We start from the raw sequence: 6,839 nt of genomic DNA, 5'->3' as shown, positions 1-6,839 counted from the left end.
GAATGTATTGAGACATGAATTCTGAATCTCAAGGTCATGAATTTAGACCAAATATTTGTTATTATGGAAACATTAAAACTGCATTTTATCTGATGCCAGGATATTAGCTGATTAAGAACTCTGAGAAATCAGAATAACTCTGGATTATTTTGAGCTGGTGTAATATAGGTGGTAGAATACTGGTAAAGGATTCTTGAAACCTCATGTTAGGCCAACAAGTGCATAGTCATATCCAGTATATTCATTTTTCTAGGATTTTTTTTTTCTCATTGGTTAAAATGAGGGGTTGGTCTAGATTATTTCTAAGGTCCTTTTCATAGAAAAAAGTATCAATGCTTTGATAATTTATGACTTCAGAGAAAAGATATTTCCATCAACCTTACATGTTGTTTGGTTTCCCAACTGAATGGGACCAAAGGTAAACCAGAAAACAAAAACTTCTTTATTTAGCTAACATAAACACCCACAAACGCTTATTTGCCTTGCTGAAGTAAGATATTGTTAGACTAACATTAATTATTGCCCAAGGGTTGATGACTAAGCCTCTAAGAACCTTGAACTTGGAAGCCTTACCCAAATTAAAAAATCCCTCACAAAAAAAGTATTGCAATTTCCTTGTCAGTAGCTAGAAGGCAAAACACTAGAGATTAACATCTCTAGTACTACTTTTGGTTTTGCTTGTGACTGTGGTGTTTTGTTTTTTGTTTGGTGTTTTTTTTTTTTTTTACTCAAATGAATTTATCACATCTGTAGTTGTATACTGATCATAACAAACTGATTTCACAGGATTTCCATCCCACAGCCCAAGCACATTCCCCCCACCCCCCAAACTGTCTCCTCCAGAGACTATAAGTTTTTCAGTGTCTGTGAGTCAGCATCTATTCTGCAAAGAAGCTCAGTCTGTCCTTTTTTTCAGGTTCCACATGTCAGTGAAAGCATTTGATGTTGGTGTCTCATTGTATGACTGAGCATGATAATTTCTAGGTCCATCCATGTTGCAAAAAATGCTGCTATTTCGTTCTTTTTAATAGCTGAGTAATACTCCACTGTGTATATGTACCACTTCTTCTTGATCCACTCCTCTGTCGATGAACATTTAGGTTGTTTCCATGTCTTGGCTATTGCAAATAGGGCTGCAATGAACATTGGAGTACGTGTGTCTTTGCGAGTCATGATTTTCTCTGGATAGATGCCCAGAAGTGGGATTGCTGGATCAAATGGTAGTTCTATTTTATGTTTTCTGAGGAATCTCCATACTGCTTTCCACAGTGGTTGCACCAATTTACAATCCCACCAACAGTGTACGAGGGTTCCTTTTTCTCCACACCCTTTCCAGCACTTATTGTTTCTAGACTTTTTGATGATGGCCATTCTAGCTGGTGTCAGGTGGTACTTCAGAGTGGTTTTGATTTGCATTTCTCTAACAATGAGTGATGTTGAACATCTTTTCATGTGTTTTTTGGCCATCTGTATGTCTTCTTCGGAAAACTGTCTGTTTAGATCTTCTGCCCATTTTTGGATGGGGTTTTTTGTTTTTTTGGTATGTAGCTGCAGGAGGTTTTTATACATTTTGGGAATTAATCTTTTGTCAGTCAATTCATTTGCAAATATTTTCTCCCATTCTGTGGTTCATTTTCTTTAGGGTTTCCTTTGCTGTGCAGAAACTTTTAAGTTTGATTAGGTCCTATTTGTTTATTTTTGTTTTTATTGTCATTATTCTAAGAGGTGGATCTGAGAAGATGTTGCTGTTGTTTATGTCAGAGAGTGTTTGGCCTATGTTTTCCTCTAAGAGTTTTACAGTGTCTGGTCTTATATCTAGGTCTTTAATCCATTTTGAGTTTATTTTTGTGTATGGTGTTAGGGAGTGTTCTAATTTCATTCTTTTCCATGTAGCTGTCCAGTTTTCCCACCACCACTTATTGAACAAGCTGCCCTTTCTCAATTGCATATCCTTGCCTCCTTTGTCATAGATTAGTTGGCTGTAGGTGCATGGGTTTAATTCTGGGCCTTCTATCCTGTTCTACTGATCTATATTTCTGTCTTTGTGCCAGTACCTTACAGTTTTGATGATTGTTGCTTTGTAGTATAGTCTGAAATCCGGAAGTCTGATTCCTCCGTCGCCCTATTTTTCTTTCTCAGGATGTCTTTGGCTATTCTGGGTCTTTTGTACTTCCAAACAAACTTTAAAATATTTTTTTCAAGTTCTGTGAAAAATGTCCATGGTAATTTGATAGGGATTGCTTTGAATCGTAGATTGCCTTAGGTAGTATAGTCATTTTGATAATATTAACTCTTCCAATCCACGAACATGGTATATCTTTCCATCTCTTTGTGTCATCTTTGATTTCTTTCATCAGTGGGCTGTAGTTTTCAGAGTACAGGTCTTTTGTCTCTTTAGGGAGGTTTACTCCTAGGTATTTTATTCTTTAGGATGCAGTGGTAAACGGGATTGCTTCCCTAATTTCTCTTTCTGCTCTTTCATTGTTAGTGTATAGAAATGCCATTGATTTCTGTGTATTAATTTTGTATCCTGAGACTTTATCAAATTCATGGATGAGCTCTAACAGTTTTCTGGTAGATTCTTCAGGATTCTCTAGGTATAGGATCATGTCATCTAAAAATAGTGATAGTTTTACCGCTTCCTTTCCAATTTGGATTCCTTTTATTTCTTTTACTTCTCTGATTGCTGGGGCTAGGACTTCCAAAACTATGTCAAAGAGTAGCGGTAAGAGCAGACATCCTTGTCTTATTCCTGGTCTCAGTGGGAATTCTTTCAGCTTTTCACCATTGAGAATGATGCTAGCTCTGGGTTTGTCATATATGGCCTTTATCATGTTCAGGTTGATTCCCTCTATGCCCACTTTCTGAAGGGTTTTTATTAGAATGGGTGTTAGATTTTGTCAAAGGCTTTTTCCACATCTATTGAGAGGATCATATGGTTTTTATTCTTCAGTTTGTTAATGTGCTGTATCACACTGATTTGTGGATATTGAAGAATCCTTGCATCCCTGGGATAAGTCCCATTTGATCATGATGTACAATCCTTTTAATGTATTGTTGGATGTGGTTTGCTAGTATTTTGTTGAGGATTTTTGCATCGATGTTCATCAGTGAAATTGGCCTGTAGTTTTCTTTTGTTGTGGTATCTTCGTCTGGATTTGGTATCAGGGTGATGGTGGCCTCATAGAATGAGTTTGGGATTACCCCTTCCTCTGCAATTTTCTGAAATAGTTTCAGAAGGCGAGGTGTTAGCTCTTCTCTAAATGTTTGATAGAATTCGCCTGTGAAGCCATCTGGTCCTAGACTTTTGTTTGTTGGAAGTTTTTAAATCACAGTTTCAATTTCAGTACTTGTGATTGGTCCATTCATCTTTTCTATTTCATCTTGGTTTAGTCTTGGAAGATTGTACTTTTCTAAAAATTTGTCCATTTACTCTAGGTTTTCCATTTTACTGGCATATAGTTGCATATGGTAGTCTCTTATGATCCTTTGTATTTCTGTGATGTACATTGTTATTTATCCTTTGTCATTTCTAATTTTATTGATTTGAGTCCTCTCTATTTTTTGCTTGATAAGTCTGGCTAAGGGGTTTATCAATTTTGTTGATCTTTTCAAAGAACCAGCTTTTCGTTTCATTGAACTTTTCTATGGTTTTCTTCATTTCTATTTCATTGATTTCTGCTCTGATCTTTATGATTTCTTTCCTTCTACTAACTTTAGGTCTTGTCTGTTCTTCTCTCTCGAGCTGCTTTAGATGTAAAGTTAGCTTGTTTATTTGAGCTTTTTCTTTTTCCTGAGGTGGGCTTGTATTGCTATAAACTTTCCTCTTAGAATGGCTTTTGCTGCATCCCATAGGTTTTGGAGTGTTGTATCTTTGTGGTCATTTGCTGTTAGGTATTTTTTAATTTCTTCTTTGATTTCTTCAGTGATGCATTGGTTGTTTAGTAGCATGTTGTTCAGTCTCCACGTGTTTGTGTTTTCTGCATTTTTTTTCTTGTTGATTTTGAGTCATATCGCCTTGTGGCTGGAAAAGATGCTTGGTATGATTTCAATTTTCTTAAAGTTACTGAGGTTGGATTTGTAGCCCAGGATGTGATCAATCTTAGAGAATGTTCCATGTGCACTTGAGAAGAATGTGTATTCTGTTGCTTTGGGATGGAAAATCCTATAAATATCTATTAAGTCCATCTGGTTTAGTGCATCATCCAGGGCCTGTGTTTCCTTATTGATTTTCTGTCTGGTTGATCTGTCCATTGTGTTATTGTCAATTTCTCCTTTTAAGGTTGTTAGCAGTTGCCTTATATATTGTGGTGATGACTATGTTGGGTGCGTAGATATTTAAAATTGTTATATCTTCTTCTTGGATTGACCCTTTGATCATTTTGTAATGTCCATCTTTGTAGTTTAAAATATTCTTCATTTTCAAGTCTATTTTGTCTGATATGAGTATTGCTACTCCAGTTCTCTTTTGCTTCCCGTTAGCATGAAATATTTTCTTCCATCCTCTCACTTTCAATTTGTATGTGTCCCTAGAAGTGAAGTGGGTTTCTTAAAGACAACATATATATGGGTATCCATTCAGCCAGTCTATGTGTTTTGGTTGGGGCGTTTAGTCCATTAACATTTAAGGTAATTATTGATATGTATGTTCTTATTTCCATTTTATTAATTGCTTTGGATTTTTTTTGTTGTTGCTCTTTTATCTTTCCTTCATCTCTTGTTCTTTTCTGCCTATAGGATTTCCTTTAGTATTTGTTGTAAGGCTGGTTTAGTGTTGCTGAATTCTCTCAACTTTTGCTTTTCTGTGAAGGTTTTGATTTCCCCTCAAATCTGAATGAGAACCTTGCCGGGTAAAGTAATCTTGGCTGGAGGTTTTTTCCTTTCATCACATTAAGTGTATCATGTCACTCCCTTCTGGCCTGCAGAGTTTCTGCTGAAAAATCTGCCAATAACCTGATTGGGGTTCCCTTGTATGTTACTTATTTCTTTCCCTAGCTGCTTTCAAGATTTTCTCTTTGTCTTTAATTTTGTTCAGTTCGATTAATATGTGTCTTGGTGTATTCCTCCTTGGGTTGATTTTATATGGTACTCATTGTGCTTCCTGGATTTGAGTGAGTGGTTCCTTTCCCATGCTGGGGAAGTTTTTGGCTATTATCTCTTGGAATATTTTTTCTGTCTTGTTCTCTCTCTCTTCTCCTTCTGGCACCCCTATAATATGGATGTTGCTGCATTTAATGTTGTCCCAGAGATCTCTGAGGCTCTCTTAATTTGTTTTCAGTCTTTTTTCTCTTTTCTGTTCGACATCCTTAATTTCCACTAATCTGTCCTCCACCTTGCTTATTCGTTCTTCTGCCTCCTGTATTCTGATGTTGGTTGCTTCTAGTGAATTTTTTATTTCAGTTATTGTATTTTGCATCTCTTCTTGTTTGAGTTTTATATCTTGTATCTCTTTGCTCAGTGTTTCCTGTAAGTTATCCATCTTTGCCTCCAGTTTATTTCCAATGTCTTGCATCATTTTCAGCATCAACAATCTAAAGTCTTTTTCCTGGAGGCTGAGAATCTCCTCATTACTCGCTGATTTTCTGGGGTTTTTCCTTTCTCCCTCATCTGAGTTATAGTTCTCTGTCTTTTCATTTTTATAGGTTTTTGGTGTGGTGACCTTTTTACAGATAATAGAGTTGTAGCCTCTCTTACTTCTGATGTCTGCCCCCCTGTGGCTGAAGTCGGTATGGGGCCTTGCTGTAGGCTTCCTGATGGCAGGGGCTGATGCCTGCCCACTGGTAGGTGGAGCTGATTCTAATCCCTCTGGTGGGTGGGGCTTAGCCTCTGGATGGGATTAGAGGCAGCTGTGTGCCTGAGGGGTCTTTGTGTGCCCTGTTTACTGAGGGGTGGGGCTGTGATCCCACCTGGATTGTTGTTTGCCCTGGGGCTTCTCAGCAGCTGGCTGAGGGGTGGGGCCAGATTTTCCCAAAATGGCCACCTCCAGAGAAAGGCACAGCTACTGAATATTCCTGAGAGTTTTGCCTTCAGTGTCCCTCCCTCACAACAAGCCAGGTTCACCCCTGTTTTCCCAGGATGTCCTCCAAGAACTGCAGTCAGGTTTGACCCAGATTCCCATGGAGACTTTGCTTTGCCCTGGGATCCAGTGCATGTGAAAGTCTGTGTGCGCCTTTTAAGAATGGGGTCTCCGTTTCGTTTCCCCCATTCCTGTGGAGCTCCTGCACACAAGCCCCACTGGCCTTCAATGCCAGATGCTCCAGGGGCCCTTTCTCCCAGTGCCGGATCCCCACACGTGAGAGTTAGATGTGGGGCTCAGAACTCTCACTTCTGTAGGTGAGTCTCTCTCTGTGAACCAGTTAGTTTTCAGTCTGTGGAGCTTCCCACCCAGGAGGTATGGGTTGTTTATATCGTGAAATCGCCCCTCTTGATGTGTCCTCCTCTTTTTCTTCTGAAGTAGGATATCTTTTTTAAGGTTTCTGGTCCATTTGGGTGGGGATTGCTCAGCTTTTAGTTGTGAATTTTGTTGTTTTTAGGAGAGAAGTTGAGCTTCATTCCTTCTAGTCCACCATCTTAATCCTGTCTGTGGCTGTGGTGTTTTGATGTGGGAATACATAAGAGTTCTGGAACACAAGAAGTCAAGGGTTTTTGCCTTTTTGAGATGACAGGATGGGTCCTTTATTAATCCATTCATCCTTCAACAGCTATCAGATGAAAATCTAGAACATCCCAGGTACTTGGCACTGGACCTCAGGAGGAAAGCAAAACATTTTCTGCCTTGTGAAGCTTGCAGTATAGTTGGATTAATATATGGTATGTGTATGTGTGTATGTGTGTGCATA

Source organism: Phacochoerus africanus, chromosome 3 (assembly GCF_016906955.1).
Source record: "Phacochoerus africanus isolate WHEZ1 chromosome 3, ROS_Pafr_v1, whole genome shotgun sequence".
NCBI lineage: Eukaryota > Metazoa > Chordata > Mammalia > Artiodactyla > Suidae > Phacochoerus > Phacochoerus africanus.
This window is presented reverse-complemented; position numbering follows the sequence as displayed.